General features: G+C 34.4%; 1 protein-coding gene across 1 annotated transcript in view; it reads left to right on the forward strand.

Annotated features, from left to right (window-relative positions):
* Positions 1-3,949: 3,949 nt before the first annotated feature.
* tx (taxi) overlaps positions 3,950-18,284 on the forward strand; it is a 70,606-nt gene continuing 56,271 nt past the window's right edge. The window contains 2 exon segments of the mRNA XM_067781501.1: positions 3,950-4,900; positions 9,882-10,237. The gene's annotated coding sequence lies outside the window, so the exon portion shown is untranslated.

Genomic DNA, 18,284 nt, shown 5'->3' on the forward strand with positions numbered 1-18,284 from the left:
AAGTTTGACCATTTTCGCTTTCAAATCGATTCCGCAATTGTTTTTTTTTTTTTTCAGGATACTATATTTATAGGTAAATTAAGCTAAATAAGCTTAAATAATTATCATTTGACAATGTTGTGCACACTTTACCTACCAGCCATCATAATTTAATTGTCACTTTTCCTATGGCTCTGCTAATACTGCTTAACAAAAGAAAAATTCGCGAATACCAAGTTCTCGTAGGTTATTTTTTTTAGTAGACAAGTCATATCCATAACCGTATACATATTACAGTAAGCATTAACCTTTATCTTAACCAACCATAACATAACCGTAACTAAAACCATTGTTTAAGTGACTTAAACTATGAACATTTTTCGTTCGTTTGATTCATTAGTCATTGAGTGTGCTTGTAATTCTCAACTGATTAGTGAAATATTCTAAAGACATAGTTTAAGTTTTTTATCCGAAAGGGGGGTTTTCAGGTGGCTCAACCCGCAGCCAATACCTTGGAGCCCCCAGTGCTCGCCCCCAATGAATAAATACGAGGTGTAACAGGCGCATAGCGACCTCTCTCTAAATAAAATAATATGCAGTCCACTTAAATAACAAATAATATAATAACAAAAAAACTATTCGCCCGTCGAATCACCAAAGGTTAGACAACCATTATTATGTTCATAACCTTAAGCGTTACTAGAAACATAACCGTCACCATAACCTTAAGCTTTACTAGGAACATAACCGTCACCATAACCTTAACCAAAACAAAAACCATAATCGTCATCAACCCTTACCTAAAAATATAACCATAACCACAACCGTCATCATTACCTTAACCATAACCATAGCCATAAAAGAAACCATACCACAAAACCATACCCATAACCATAACCATAACGAAAATCAAAACCATAATCATAACCATAACCGTAAGCATAATCATTAAAATAAGCTTTAACCAAAGTCTTAACCAACCATGACATAACCTTAATCAAAGCTATTATTATATACATTGTTTTAAGTTTAAACCATCGGCGCTGTCGTCAAGATATTCGTCACCATAACAACAATCTTAATCTCAATCGCAACCGTTACAATCCACTTAACGTGATAATAACTGGTATCCTAAGAGTAATTCGTACTATAGTCCCAAACGTTACCGTAAAAATAACTGTACCAAAGAAGTATTAGCCGTACCGTTTTTACTAGACTAGATTGTGCGTTGGACTTGGAGCCCGCTACTTAGGAGACCCTGCCAATGAAAAAACTAGCCTCGAATGAGATCTCATGTTTCTAATGACGACGGAAAGTATTTGCTGTACTTTAAGGAGTACGCTTTGAGTGCAGGTATTTGAAAAGCCCGAGGTACAGCTGCCGCATGCCATATAGGAGGTTGGGATGGACTGGGCAGGGACCATATGGACCGAAGCGCAATTAAGGCCTAGCTGTTGGTTTTTTCCGTAGAGTGCTCGCATGCCCCACCTAAGGTTGAAGGTTTCTTCATTTGGAAACGAATTTTGCTAACCGGGTTAAACCCCCACCCCCATCTGTAGCTTGCCAAACACTCCGAGTGTATTTCTGTTATGAAAATCTTTTCAACGAAAATGCATCTGCTTTGGAAATGCTGTTTGGCCCACACGCGGGTAGAATGGGTATCCCCTACAATGAGAGGGGTAGGAGCTGTATACAGAAGGGTGCCGAGGAAACGGTTACTCACTTCCATTGCGAGTACCCAGCCCTCGTGAATTTTCGTTCCCGAACTGTAGGCAATTATGTGTTGCCGAACTTAAGGGCGGTGTCATACTGCCGCATCAAGGACATCAGTAGGTATATTGTTTTAAGCAAGTGGTTTGAGTAAAATAATATGCAGGATACATAAGCCTAAAAATATAAATGGTTCCAGGAGAAAGAGCATCAAAATGGTGCCTAGAGCACTACTTGTGCCCGGCCCCATAGCCGGGCAGCACAGAAACCAACCAACCAACCCAATCGGTTCTCACACCTGCTCTGAGAAGAGCAATCTTCAATTTGGCTATCAAACCGAGCAGTGGGAGTACGTTGCTCATTCACTCCTATAATGGTCCAGCAAGACCTGAAAAATAAAAAGGTACGGCAAGGAATGTCGCGCCGTCTAAAAAAACAAGGCTATCTACAGAGCCGGCAACGCGCTTAAGAACGTGAAACGGCGACGTCTAGTTATATGAAAGTGACGTGAGACCTAACGGCACGACTGAGAGGCGCTTCAGATACTGGTTAATCCAATTAGTTCATAATTTTGGGGAATGACTGCAGGTTTAAATACCGGAGCAAATTCGTAAAATAACAATGATGGCCTAGCAATAGCATTACCTCTAACAAGAGCGCCATAAGTTCAGCTTTCTCTAGCCTGGATAGAGAGGCAAAAGAGATGATCTTGCGGTGAACGAGGACCAAACGAAATACTTGCCGTCCTTGATAAAGTAATCGGCTTCTGCGATCATTGCCATTCATGTAATTTTCTAAAATTTCGAAATTCTGAGAGTTGCTCCTGAGAGGGTCACACCCAGACGAGTTACTCTTGCCAACAATTGCTAGGAACTCATAAATATTCTACATAATAAATCTTCTTTTTAAAAATACAAATTTTATATTTTAATACCAGTAGTAGTGAGCGAACACTGGGCTGCCTTCAAAGCTTCTGGTTTCAGTTGATAAAACGAGTTAGAAGTTTATTGATAGCGATGATGATGACGATGCTTGTGATGTGCGATGGTTGGTTGTGACGCGTGTGTTTATGGTTCAACTGGTTTTGATTGGCTTTAGCACACTTCATATGAAAAAAAGTATTTATTGTTGCCTTATTTATTTATCGTCAACTTCTAACTTTATTTCTTTTTGTAGTTGACGTCTGACGAATTCATGCGCTGGGCTGCCCGCTGTCAGTATCTAAAGTGTATGATGACAGCGAAACACTGCAGGCATAGCGGAACGATACAAGGTGGCAGCATGGTGACATACCTACAAACATAGATAAAAATTTAATGTACTTTGTTTTTGTAAATTCGATGGACAAATGTCAAAATCGCGCTGCGCCGCATTTTGATGTATCAAATCAAATAAAAAAAAGCTTAAAATCAGCTGTCCCATGCTGCCACCTTGTATCGTTGCGCCATGACTGCAGGCGATCTGCGTTAGTGTTATAATATAAAGAAAACTGAGAAAATATATACTTACATACTCACATATTAGTTCACCTGCAATAGCGCTGCACGCGACGCGGCGCCGGTATAAGAAGCATACGCAAATAATTTCATTCATGGAAACCAGTGCATAGCGATTGCATCTAACACGCCAGCGCTAAGCTCTAAGCAATGTTTCAAACAGCGCGCAGTACTTTTTGTTTTGTTGTTTTTGTTTCTTTGTCTTATGTGTTTTCTTTTTTTGTTGTATTTGTTTTACACTTTATTTTTCTTTCATATTTTTAGCAGCGCTCACGCTTGCGCGCTTAACTTTGAAAGATCAAAACCATATATAACACCCACGCTTACACGCGAGTGGGCTGCTTTCGAATGCCACCAACAGCAGCGCGACTACACTCAAGTCAAAGTCAAAACGCCTCGCTTATTTTTTGAACAGCTTAAACGAGCTGAGCTTAGCTTCGTTGGTCCGCTTGACAGCATTTCAAGCGCTTACTTAATTTACTGGTCATTCAGTCATCGTTGATATTGCGCCGCGTTAAGTTGTATTTGCTTATACGGGTGAGTGAGAAAAATCTTGCGCGCCAGCAGCTATCTACGACATAGTGCGCACTTTTTGATATTGATCGTAGAAATTTTATTGCGTTCAGTTAAAATTTATAATCTGGCAGCACTTCAGAGCGTTAACTATTTTCAAAACACAAAAATTGTTCTTAAAACTAGAGCGGCGCGCTCTCGTTAGTGCAGCAGCGCTTGGCGCGGCCAACACACAATGTAATATAGCGCGCCTACCAAGCGCATTCAGTATGTCACGGTAGCGCGCAGCAAATAGACGCATATTTTGAAAACGCGCGCGTGCTAAGCGCGAATGTATTAAAGCGGTGTGCGCGCACCACCAATAAAAGCATAAAATACTTAATAGCAACATACCTCCCTGCCAATATTATATTTTTGTTATAAATAAACATTTTATATTTATAACACATACTTTGTATTTTATGTTAGTTTACTCATCGCTAAGCGGTATCTATCGTCACCGTCCGTCATCAGCAGTAGCGGGCGGCGCGCTACCTCATCACATCATATGAATTTTACTCATACATATCGTGTGTTTGCGCTCATATTCGCTCAAATTGTGTATTTAATTTATATTGGGAGCGCGTTGTAAAAATATCATTGTGATGGCATGCGGCGCAGCGTTATTTTTTATGCGCCATCATATATCCACACAAATTGTGAATGCGTTGCGTGCATAGCTGCGGACGATTTTGATAATCGGGTATTTTTAGATTGCATGTGAATTTGAAACGGTAGCAAAGACAGAAATATTTAATAGAATGCAGGAAAAATCGAATTAGATTCAACAGCAAAATTTTGCAGATACAAAATTTAGTTATAGATACATATATATGAGGTGTATTAAATAAATTTTATAAATTTTAATTAACGCTTGGCAAGCCGCATACGAAATTGATTTCTGAGTGTAAAAGTTTGAATATTTGAAGTGACAGATGATTTGAAAAAAAAAGAAAACTAAGGCAAAGGCCTAGAACGTGAGCGATGCTGGACTTATTGCGAGGCAATAAAATAACAATCAATTATGAAAAAGAAAATTAATACGATTTCCTTTAAATACTCCAATATGTAAATCGCGCGCAGCATAAAGTGATCAACGTAAAAGCAAATCAAGCCAATGTGTCGCTTTTTTCAAAACTTCTAGAAGTTCAAGAGAAATAAATGTTGGTAAAATTGAAAAAAAAAATTTTTTATTTATAGTTAGTGCTAATTTTAGTTAAAATTTCACCTATATCTAACACAAGCATACAAATTATTTGAAAAAGTTTCAAAAATGCACTTACAGCACTTTTAAAAAAGCTTCGCAAACACATACGTACACAAAAAAAGGAAATAAAAACGTGTAGAAAAATTTTCCAGTGATTTTTATATTTGGCAATAAAGTAAAATTAAAATATCTTTGCGACTATAATGTGAGTGTATGTAAATACCGACAGCACGAGAACCCAATATAGCTACTCACATACAAAGTGCATATAAAAATAAATTTCCCCTGCTAGCAAGACAAGTGACTGAGTGATTTATTGGTGAATGCTTGCCAGACACTCCAGGAGTACATGAAGTTTTATGCCTAAAATAAATATACATATATATTAAGCTGGGTCGATTTATTAACCTATAATGCGCCATCGATTTTTCGATGGGTTTTGCGCTCAGGAAAAAAGGTTCCACTAAGCATACCCAAAAAAATTATTTTCGAGCCTGCAAAATTCGAGTTTTTTGACTTTTTTTCCTTGATTTTTAAGGTTTTTTTCATGACCTACTTAAAAAATTTTCATTTGATTTTAAAATTTCCATATATAGGGTATATACAAATTTATAATATATATCCCATACGCTTGTGGTAAAATTTGATGTTGCTAGCTGTTAAAATGAGGCAGTAATGGCGAAACCCCTCTTATTGAACAATCGATTGTATGGGAGGTATATGCTATAGGGTTTCCAATCCGGTCGATTCCGACAAATGTCAAATCCTCCATCAAAATATGCCTGCTTACCAAATTTCATCAAGATATCTTAAAAATTGAGGGACTAGTTTGCGTTCAAACAAACGGACAGACGGACGGACGGACAGACGGACATGGCTAAATCAACTTAGCTTGTCCCCTGATCATTTTGGTATACTTATTAGTGGGTCTAACGGAAACATATACATAAAAAATGATTTGGAGCCTTCAAAATGAAAAAAATCGGTTTCGACCAAAACAAGTCCCAAAAACCAAAAAAAAATTTTTTGTTTTAACGGTTAATGCCAACTTTTTTATCGCATAATTTTAGGTGGGATAGGTACTATGAGACAAATTCGTTTTCATCGGCAACACTTTTGCACGTTTCTGAAAAAACTCTTAAAAAAATGGCGAAAAAATAAATTTTTTCACCAAAACACTCCTCAAAACCCAAAAGATATATTTTTTTTTTTTTTTTTTCAAAAAACTGCTATCGCCAAAGATTTTAGCGGACAATTTTGAGTCGGACAGGGTAAGTAGGTCATGAAGAAAACCTTAAAAATCAAAGAAAAAAAGTCAAAAAACTTAAATTTTGCAGGCTCGAAAATTATATTTTTTGGTATGCTTAGTGGAACTTTTTGTACTGAGGTTAAAACCTATCGAAAAATCTATGGCGCGATATGAGCTAACTTTCGTGCATGCAAATCAACCCAGCTTAATATATATATCTAGGTATGTAAATAGTTTTGTGTTTGTATGGTGCTGATAGAGTAAGTAATTTAAATGTTTAAATATAAAGTAAAAGATAAAAGCCCTGCTGAAAAATATCGCCGCTTTTTGGCTGCATCAGGAGCAATAGAAAATAAACACAACAAATTTCAAAAATATTTTATTTCATACTTTTAAAATTTTGGTAAAATATCGCTAATAAACCCATTGTGTTCGACGACAAATCAATAACAAGCCGAGAACTCGCCATTCAAAAATCGGTCATTACATATCATGAAAAATCAGTTATACCCTTAGAAAACCTTTGTTTTTGTTTTGCCCTAAAGAAAAAGGCCCAGATAAAAATTCACACTTTGAATATACAAAGCAAAAATTTCATAGCACTCCCATATAACCTAACATATAAATTCCATTCATATGAATGGCTGAATTTCATATGAAAATACAAAGGAAAAACACTTCCATATGAAACCAAGGTACTTTGCGTATAATATTAAAACTTACACTAACAAAATGATCATATGTACTTAATTAGCGAGCTTTGCTCATATTGCTTTTTACAATGGTCTTTGTTATTGACATTAGAGAAAAATTGTAAATACTACAAACGGCGATGGTTACTAGGACATGTTTCTGAATTTCACTTCTTCATCATCATCGTCTTAGAGACAAATTGTACAGCGAGCAACGGGACATTCATATGGCTGAGTAGCTAAAGGCATCTGCCTTTGCATTGATATGAATGTTGGAGATTCGAGTTCAATGCTCATCTCCCGAAAAGCTAGCTGATGAAGAAGTGAAATTCAGAAACATGTCCTAGTAACCATCGCTGTTTGTAATCTCTACAATTTTCCTCTAATATCAATAACTAACAAATTGACAACAAAAAATTTTTCAAAAATATTGTAGCACTGAGACAAAATCTTACTCAAAATTTATTCTTTAAGGAGACTATCAGAATTTTTTAAACATCTAAAATATTTTTTTTATTTATTTTTTTTTTTCAGTTTAAAAAAGTTTCAGTGTACATATAGTTTTGTTGGTATATGTATTTTGATTTTCACTTCAATCTAAAAACTTTTGAACAGCCCTGACTTTGATATTAAATCGACAACACGCCGCCCGATTTCTCTTACGGCTTCAGTTTTCACTTCTAATTTTTCTTTTCCTCTCCCCTCCTTCTTTCTTTATTTCCTCAAACATTTTAATTTACTATATATATTAGGTGGAATAGGTAGAGGGAGTAAAAGTCGGAGTGAGAGTGTGAGTGACAGTGAAAAAAAATCTTAATTTGCTACATCTCCGAAACTATTTGAAGGGGTACTAAATGTTTGGTATATATATTCCATAGGTCATTTGGGTAGGAGAAGTAAAAGGAGTTGAAATATGAGTGAAAGTTTAAATGGGAATGATAGTGGGAGTAGTAGTGAAACAAAACTTTAGTTTCGATATATGAACATATCCCATAATTCTATAAAGGGGTTAACCAATATTTGGTATATAAATTGGTATATAAATTGGATATATAATATAATTAACTTGGGAGTGGTAGAAGGAGTGCAAGTTATAGTAGGAGTGAGAGTGATAGTCAATCAGAAAATTTAATCCGCTCTATCTGCGTAATTATTGGAAGGGCATATCCAATATTTGGTATATACAAATATGTAAAAAAAATTAACGCGAGGTAACCTCGGATGAGATTTTAGGCCGAGCTTCTCTTCCAATTTGCGTCGTATTCCTTTAATTGAGAAAATGTTACATGTACTCGTACATATTTGTATCGAGAAAGAAACATCGAGACGCGTGGGAAAACATGAAATAACTTTAGATTTTTTCTTTTATTTATCGGCGGCCACCGTGGTGTGATGGTAGCGTGCTCCGCCTACCACACCGTATGCCCTGGGTTTACACCCCGGGCAAAGCAACATCGAAACTTTAGAAAAGTTTTTCAATTACAAGAAAAATTTTTCTAAGCGGGGTCGCCCCTCGGCAGTGTTTGTCAAGCGAGTGTATTTCTGCCATGAAAAGCTCTCAGTGAAAACTCATCTGCCTTACAGATGCCGTTCGTAGTCGGCATAAAACATGTAGGTCCCGTCCGGCCAATTTGTAGGGAAAATCAAGAGGAGCACGACGCAAATTGGAAGAGAAGCTCGGCCTAAAATGTCTTCGGAGGTTATCGCGCCTTACATTTATTTTTTTATATCGGCTGAAATCAGTTCGAAACTTTAGATTTTCTCGAATTCTCGCTTATTTCGACATTGGTGACAAAATTCATAGAAATTTTTTTTAATGTCGTTACCAATTTTTATACTAAGCGTGCTTTGCACACAGAGTATACTAACTTTTATTGGATAACGGTTGGTTGTACAGGTATAAAGGAATCGAGATAGATATAGACTTCCATATATCAAAATCATCAGTATCGAAAAAAAATTTGATTGAGCCATGTCCGTCCGTCCGTCCGTTTGTCCGTTAACACAATAACTTAAGTAAATATTGAGATATCTTCACCAAATTTGGTACACGAGCTTATCTGGACCCAGAATAGATTGTTATTGAAAATGAGCGAAATCGGATGATAACCACGCTCACTTTATATATATATAGCATTTTGGAAAACAGATAAACCTGATTATTTAGTAAGTAATATACCTAGAATGTTGAAATTTGACATGTGGACTGATATTGAGACTATTGATAAAAATTTAAAAAATGTTTTTTAAACGGGCGTGGCACCGCCCACTTGTGATAAAATCAATTTTACAAATATTACTAAACTATATATTCTAATATATCATCGAAGATTTTCTGAAAAAATCACTTTGATCGGAGCTATATATATTTTATATCTCATACAACCGATCGTTCAGATAGAAAGAGTTTTGGCTATTTCTCCCTTATTTTCCAATATAAAAACGTGAAACTTGGTGATATATATTCTAATATATCATAGAAGATTTTCTGTAAAAATCATTTCGATCGGAGCTATATATAATATATATCCCATACAACCGATCGTTCAGATAAGGGGGTTTTTTGCCATTTTTTATTTTATATTTATCTTAAAAATCGTTTAGGTATGTACATCTCTTCACTATATATTTCTTATCTTATACATCCCATTATTTGGAGATTATGAACGGGATAAGATTATTGTTCCGCCCCATTCATGAAATGTATGAAGTCTTCGGCACAGCCGAAGACAGTCCCGTCATTACTTGTTTTTTTTTTTTTGTTTTTTTGCTTGTTTCTAAATAACCAGGCTAGCTTTAACAAATAACCAACACCTTAAGTTATTAGAATATATAGATATGTGTTTCTTTTAAAATATTATACACCACTGAAAATTCTTTTAAAAGTATTAAAAAAATTTCACAAAACTTCAAGTAATATCGTTTCGACGCTCAGCACCAAATAATTGTCAGATTAGTAAGTCGGTTGTAATTTATCGCTTTATTTATTATAACAGTGTTACAATCAAACTCATACATAGATGAAGTAATATTTGCACAGTTAAACTGGCTCAGGAAATCAAATTACAAACAAAGAGTAAACGCAATAAATACCAAAAAGGATTTGTTATATAAACCAAAAAGTGAGAGAGTGGAAAAGTGTGCTTGTAAATTAGTGCGATGAGGTAAACAATGAAGCAAACAAAGTGAAGAAGTCGTGGAGCAATAAAACCCATAATACTCTTAATTAACTATTAGTAGGCTTCAACAAAGAACACTCATATAAATGATAATATCAAAACGGCCTTGAGGAAAAAGACAACAAAATAAAGATATTTAAGGATATAGCAAACAAAAAAGCGAAACACCAAAAGTAAGAAAATAAACCAACCATACCTAAGTACTCATTTATATTCATATGAACAATATCTAAACGTACATACATATAAACTGTCTTTTATGCAACTAACCAAACATTAATTTATCCTTACATAAGTATTTGTGCACACATACACGCACAAAAGCATACCAAAATGCTTTCTAAACAACTTTCATATGTAAATATATAGCTTAGCCTCAAGGACTTGATGAGGGGTTTGCCGTTATTGTTGGCAAAAACTGTCATTACTGTTATTGGTGTACACAAACTGTTATTTTTACATAATAAAAAGAAAATAAGATCCCTAATTTAAATTCCAACAAAAGAAAATTGCTTGGACGCCTTAGAATATGCTTTCATTGTTGCACGTATAAAAGAAAAATATCTATTAAGTTACACACACACACACACCTTCGTGCATATAGTTGGCTTAGGGAGGGTCCACTTCTTATCAGCATTTCTGGCAGATTCGGACTGTACATGCAATTTTATGAAAAAAGTTCTATAGAACCGTGCTATGTGTACCATAATGTCTGCTCTTCATATCCTGTAATAAGTAACATAAAGGTAAATACCGCAATGATTTGAAAATATATCCTAAGTAGTCCCAAAATATGGCCAGAATAATCCAAGATTCAAAAGAGAAAAAAATTATACGGAGATAGACCCGCAATAGTTCCAACCAATCACGAAATAATTTGGATATTGTCCGAAAATCATTTTGGATATCATCCTAAAAATAATCTGAAAGAAGCCCGAAATTATTTCTTAATGCTCTTTTATTGGTATCATAGGCAATCCCGATGAGCGATGATGGTCTTAAAGTATTGCGATATTATACTGGAAAAGAACCCAGACACTACACAGAAACAGTCCCAAAAAAATGATGAAACTATACGGAGGTAAGCCGAAATAGTCCCGAAAAAAACTGAATTGTTCTCGACAGAACTCCGAAATTTCTCCAAAAATAAACCCAAATATTATCCGCCACTAACAAAAAGCATAATTTTAACACATGATTACATACAAAGTATGTACTGTTCAAAAAAAAAAAATACGTAAGGAAGGCAATTGGGATAAGTTTAAAACAACTAAGGCGTGACGTGTCTGAATGCGTTTGTAACACTTCAACCATCGCAGGAGTGCGGGCTCAAATCCCACTACCGGGAGAAAAGGCTTTGAAGAGATTTACAAGGTATAATCGAAACAGCTGTCGCCTTGTCCCTCCTAATGTCACGTTGTTTAAATTTTTCCCAAATTATTTAAAAAAGAAAATATTCCGATGATGATTCCGAATTATTTTAAAATAGTCCGGATATGATCCAGAAATGACCACGTCATAGCCCCAAAATGATAAAAGCTTCAAAAAATGCTCAGATGTCCCCAAATTTATTCCGAAAAAACTTAAATTATTTATATCGGAGGCAATATCGAACTGATTCGATGATGCTACAAAAATATTTCGGTATTATGCTGAAAAAAATGCGAAAACGTCACGTCCTGAAAAAACCTAAAAACTATCTTCGAATTATCAAAAAATAACCCGAAAGTATTCCAGGAGAAAACTGAAATGATCTCATGGAACTTCGGTTTCAAAAACAATTCTTAAATAGTCCGGAGGGAGAACATTCCGAAATGATCGCTGATACTTCCCCGAAATTAAACCGCGAAAAAAACTGATGATCCTGAAATCTTGAAATGAAAAAATATCCCAGAATAGCGCGTAAATGATGAAAGTTTTGCAAAAGATGTTTAAATAGTTCTAAAATAATCCCAAAAATACTTCCGTGTTCCAAAATCTCTTACACCTGGATGCATCTAATTCATATAGCAAATAGAATCTGTATTATATCGTGGGTTGGAGGAGAGATAAGGCTCTACTGGTTTCTTGCTCAAAATTGCTCATAGTCGTTCAACAAGATATATTCACAAGAAACTTATTGACTATTGGCTAACTTTGAGTTAATCTTCGTCCAAATATTTTTAGCCTTTTTGGTTTGATCGAGCCACAAAAATAAATAAATAATTATCAAATAATAACTAAAATGTGGCCTATAGTTCCATGAAAAGTATCGGTTTTCTCGCTCTCAAATTTCTTCTTAATCTGTACAGCCATTTTGGCGTCAATGAGTCGCAAACATCTGCTCATTCGATCTCACCAAAATCGAAAATGGGCGTGTTAGCCGATAAAGACGTAAGGATCGTATTGGCATTGGAACTATAAAATTTTTCTGCCCCAAATATAGAATTTTGTTCACAAGCAGTCTGGCCGATAACTTTCACATTTTACTTCAGATAACGGTCCTTCTTTACATACCAAATATTTTTAAAAAATGTTACGTATACGCATCGGCACCTATCTTTTTAGGTGACATGGATATGTTGCGTATAATTGGTTGGTGTTGAATAAAACAACGCGCTTATTTGATTTACATTGCAACGATGATTTGAAATTCCTCGTCAAGTTTGAAGGTTTTGTGCCATATTCAGTGTTATTTTTCGGTCTTTTTTCCTAAAATTATATGCGACATAGATCCATTCATGCAAATTATTCTGCCCTAATGTACATTAACTTATACATTAATATTCTCTTATTCTAAAAAAAGAATGCAAAATATCATTTCTATACTACATAAAAGAAATGTGTAGGCCATTTAATTTCCCAAATTTCCTCAAAATCAGTATATTTTCTTTATCGATGCATAACGATTGATTGTCATTTTGATTGATAGATACAAATATTAAATGATTGATACGTATATGAAGAACTTGTTATGCGAATTCTTTGAAAATATTTTCTGCTGAATACTTAGTACAATAAGTAAAATCACATTTAATAAACAAGTGGGGAAATCAAAGTTCGATTGAGAGTTGATGTTATATATACCTAGATGTGAGCGCTTAATATGTCGGCCTACTTTTCGTGAAACTTAAAAAGTAAACTCTTTAGGTGTTAAAGTAAAAAATACATAGTTTTTTCGAATTTAGACAGAAAATTAAGATAATGCAAAGAGAGGAAAAGTAAGGAAAGAAAAAAAGAAAGGAAAGGAGAGGAAAGAAAATACCATAAGTCAAAACCGAACCCGGAGCTAAACACGGACAGCCTGTTATAAACTTCTTATCGAAGTGTTAAAGGTTTGTTATTGATGAGCTACTCGCTTGTTAACGACGCGTTTTGGGCGTGTTGCCCATTCCTCATCGACAAGTTATCGGTTTGTTATAAGTGTGTTATTGACGAGGTATAGACGAACTATCGATTTGTTATCAAAATGTTATGCTATCGATAACAAAGGCTATCAATGAGCTAGCGCTTTTCGTCGATGAATTATAGAAAACTATCGATAGTAAACAATCGATTCGTTATCGAAAACTTATCGATATGTTAATAAAAACTTATCGATTTCTTACCACGAATTTATCAATTTGTAATCATGAGAATATCAATTTGTTTACAAAAACTTATCGATATGCTATGTCTATTATGTTATGTCTAATGAGATAATAACATCTGGTTGCAATATTCAATTGGTGGTGGTAAAAGAATTAAAACAAAAAAAAGAAGAAAATACGATAAAAAATCAAAGTTGTGGATTTCTGGTAAACTGTCATGGGTTTTGAGATAGTAGGCTGTATGGGCTATGAACTTTAACTTTTTTTAATTTACTCATTTCCCATACATAATAATTTATCATAAAATAACTTGTATAAGATTAGTTTTACAACAATAAAAAACCCGGTCTTGAAGACGAAAAATTAATTTAAAAATTAATTATTTACAGAACAATAAAAACAAAATAACATGTAAAGTTATCGATTTATTATCGAATATTTATTGAAAATTTATCGATATTGTAAAAAGTTATCAATATGTTATAAAAATATGTCGATGTGCTATCAAAAATATATCAATTTATTACTGGAGTGTCATAAGTTTATTATCAGCGTGTTGTCGATTTATTACCGTTATCGAAAAAGTTGTCGATTTGTTATAGTAAACTTATCGATATATTTTCAAAAAGCTATCGTTTTGGTATTGAAGTGTTATCAATTTGTAATCGATTTATTATTGAAAAGTTATCCTTTTGATAACGAAAAGTTATCGATTCATATCGGAATGTTATCGGTTTGTCATCGGCGTGTTATCGATTTGTTATCGACAACTCATCGCTTAATTATAAAACAAACAGCACTCAATTTCAATATAAAACCAATTACCACTCTGTGGCACTTCTATTACAAGCAGACAAGAAAATAATAAAAAGCCGATTCTAGACTGATAACAAATCCGATGATTAAATAAATAAAAAATACAAGGCGTGATATACCTCCACAGAGATTTAAGCCGAGCATATCTTCCAATTTACATCGTGCTCCTTTTTAGTTTTCCTACAAATTGGCCGGACGGAAACTACATGTCGCCCCTCGCAAGTAATTTGGCAAACACTCCGTGTGTATTTCTGTCATTAAAAGCTTTTCAGCGAAAACACATCTGCCTTGCAGATGCCGTTTGGAGTAAACGTTAAAACATATAGGTCCCATCCCGACAATTTGTAGAAAAAATTAAGAAAAGAGCACGGCACAAATCACTTCTGAGGCAAATCCAGCCAAGTATTTTATTCATTTATTTTATCGCTTGTTATTGCAATTCTTCAAACCAATCTAACATTGAAAATAATTTTTTTTTTTAAGTAAATTTACCACTTTTCTGCACGCTACTGTATACATATGTATATAGGTTTCCACACAACTGCGCCAATTTATCATAACATTCTAACGCCACATTCCAACCATTTTCTTTGTTTCCACCAAAAAGCCCATCTCATGCGCTCAAGTAGTTTCATAAATACCAGGAAATGAAATATGGAATGTGTAATAAGGAAACCTAAATATCTACTCATGCAAAACTCGCCGCAGACGTCTCAAAGCTATTACCGCCAACCGCCAAACAGACAACATCTTACTTTAGTTCCTACCCAAACTACATAATGAACGAACCAGAGTACACATCCACCACTTCATACCATAGCAACAGACAAACTTCATATATAAATGCATAAATTCGCGTTTTATCAAGCAGGCAGGCAGTCATCGGGAACCTTTTTCCCGCCTACCTACCGCCTCTGCAATATTATTAGTATACGAATGACTGATTCATTTAATGTCTACAAAAAGGCGAGGCATAATGTTTTGATACAATTAAAAAAAGATATAAGAAAAGTGCTTGATTTTCATGTCATTAAGTAGGCTTATAATAAGGTCTATTATTAAGGACATTATAAACGAAGCGTTGTGCAAACACACGTACATATAAAGAAATCTACATATGAAAAGAATAAGTTTGCTTTGGATATTGTGCTAGTGTGCCAATAAAAGATTGTTAGAAATACTTAGACTTAAGTATGTCTTTATGTTCTTCCGCCATGAGTCGCAAGGCTTCTTGGTTACTCCTTGTTCAGTGGCTGTTTGATATTTACATATATAAAAGGATGTGTGTTTCGTTGGCGATAAGAACTTAGACCACTTTCATAACATATTCACCGTGATTTGATATGGACTAACTTTAAGAATAGTTGACAGTTAGTTTTTCAGCTGCAAGATGCCATTTGAGTGAGGTGAATGAAGTAAAGAAAGTCGATTTTGTGTTCTTGTTTAATGTACATGCTGATATGCTTTAATTTAAGCTCTGCATTAATGATGCACATTAGAAAAGAACTTTACTCGAGTTCACTAAGAAGGCGGCGTATTTTGGTTTTATACGAAATAAAAAACGGGTCTAAATGAACTGAAATTCGTTTCTATATAACTACAAATCACGAATATAAATTACAAGCAACTTGAAAACCGTTTTAAAAAGCTGAACAATGCTGAAGTGGCCAAATAGAAATCCCACCCTATGCTATAATATTAATGTATTTTTGTGTGTGATCATTATCGCCTATATTGCAAGTAAAAGGATATGATGAGAAGATTTGAGCAAGTATTGCTTGTAACCATAGTTACATCAACTACTATCTTGGACATCAATTCAAATGAAATTTTGTACAATAAAACTTTCTATCTGGCTGTTGCCGCTTATAACATCTTTTTGGTCTTGCCACCTATTCCAAGTTTTTTATACCCAGCTGTACTTGTACACGGGGTATTATAACTTTGATTGGATAACGGTTGGTTGTACAGGTATAAAGGAATCGAGATAGATATAGAATTCCATATATCAAAATCATCAGTATCGAAAAAAAATTTGATTGAGCCATATCCTTCCGTCCGTCTGTCTGTCCGTCCGTCTGTCCATTAACATGATAACTTCAGTAAATATAGAGATATCTTCACCAAATTTGGTACACGAGCTCATCTGGACCCAGAAAAGGTTGGTATTGAAAATGAGCGAAAGCGTATGATAACCACGCCCACTTTTTATATATTGGGAAACACAAAAAACCTGATTATTTAGTAAATAATACACCTAGAATGTTGAAATTTGACGTTTGGACTGATACCGAGACTCTTGATAAAAATTTGAAAAAAAAAATTTAAATGGGGGTGGCACCGCCCACTTGTGATAAAACCAATTTTACAATTATTACACTGGTTTATAGCCAAAATGCACCAAAGACGACATTATGAAATTCATATGTAAAATCAGCCCCTGATTCCGAAAATCATGGTTATTTTTAATTCTATGGTAATGTTTTTGAGATATTTACGAATTACCGTTTTTCAGACAAAAAAGAAAAAATTGGGTCCACTTAATCATATATATCTCAAGAACGAATTGAGAAATTCCAAAACGGTTTGAAGCTTTTTAAAGATAATAAAATTTGCTATAAAGTGCTAGGCCCTGCAGATTCAAATATAACGAAAAATCTTACAGATTTTTTCAATTTATTTTAAGTAAAAATATAAAAAAATTTGTAATTTGCGAGGAAGGATTTCGAAAACTTTTTATTTCTTTGCAGATTTTTTTTTTCTCTCTAAGCTCTGTTTCATTACAAAAAAAATAAGCTTTCATTCAACAAAATCGATGAACTAATACAAAAATTATAACCATTCAAATAAATATATCCATATAGTAAAACTTAAGTACCCTACAAATAATAGCATATGTACATATGATTCTGTCTTAACTGTATGATCTTATTTTATAATTGAAAAAGTTATGTGTCTTGTTTTGACACTTATTTCGATTAGGATCGGTTTCTCTTATGAGAAACCAACAGTAGTTGCCCATTATAGCGACATCCCAGAATCCTTGATACCGACTTTCAATCATTTTCATTTGCTGGTGAAACCTTTCGCCATGCTCGTCACTTTTGTCGCCAAGATTTTGCGTGAAAAAATTTAAATGGGAGTGTAGAAAATCAATTTTTAAAGACATATTTACTCCTGAAAGAAAATAAAAAAGTATTGTTACGAACATTAGCAAAACTAAGGGGTGCTGCTATCTCTAAGCCGATGCTAAGCAGTGACGCGAATTCACATCAATAATTCAATCATGTGTATCTACATAAACGAAACAATAATTGCGTCTACACATATGTACCATGTACGTATACGAGCAGCGGAGAGTCAATGCACAAACACATGCATATATCTGAGATACTCCTGAAAGTATGCAATGAGAAAAGCTATATAATCGTGCAATTGTAGTTACAGCTGAGAAGTTTGAGAGCTAATGGCAACTAGTAGATTCTGGAAGCGCCTAGAAAATGCGAATGTTGAAATCAGAGAGTATATAAGGCAGCAAATGTAGAGGCGCTGGGATCCAGTTTGATTTGAGCTATCAAGCAGTTTGGTTATTAAGCAAGCTATTCGTTGCAAAGTATAAGTGTTATTGTGAAGTACATTAATAAAGGCCATTTTGCATTATTAAATATTGGAGTTATTTATTCAACAGTTTAGTGGTTCGAACTTAGCAGAGGGTTGCAAATAAGAGGATTTGCAAGTAAAATCGTTACAGTATATTAGATAAATACAGATATATAATTTTCTTAAGCTGGATTTATCTTTTAATTCACAACAAATTTTTTGTTCACAAATTTTC

This window comes from Eurosta solidaginis, chromosome 1 (assembly GCF_040869045.1).
Source record: "Eurosta solidaginis isolate ZX-2024a chromosome 1, ASM4086904v1, whole genome shotgun sequence".
NCBI lineage: Eukaryota > Metazoa > Arthropoda > Insecta > Diptera > Tephritidae > Eurosta > Eurosta solidaginis.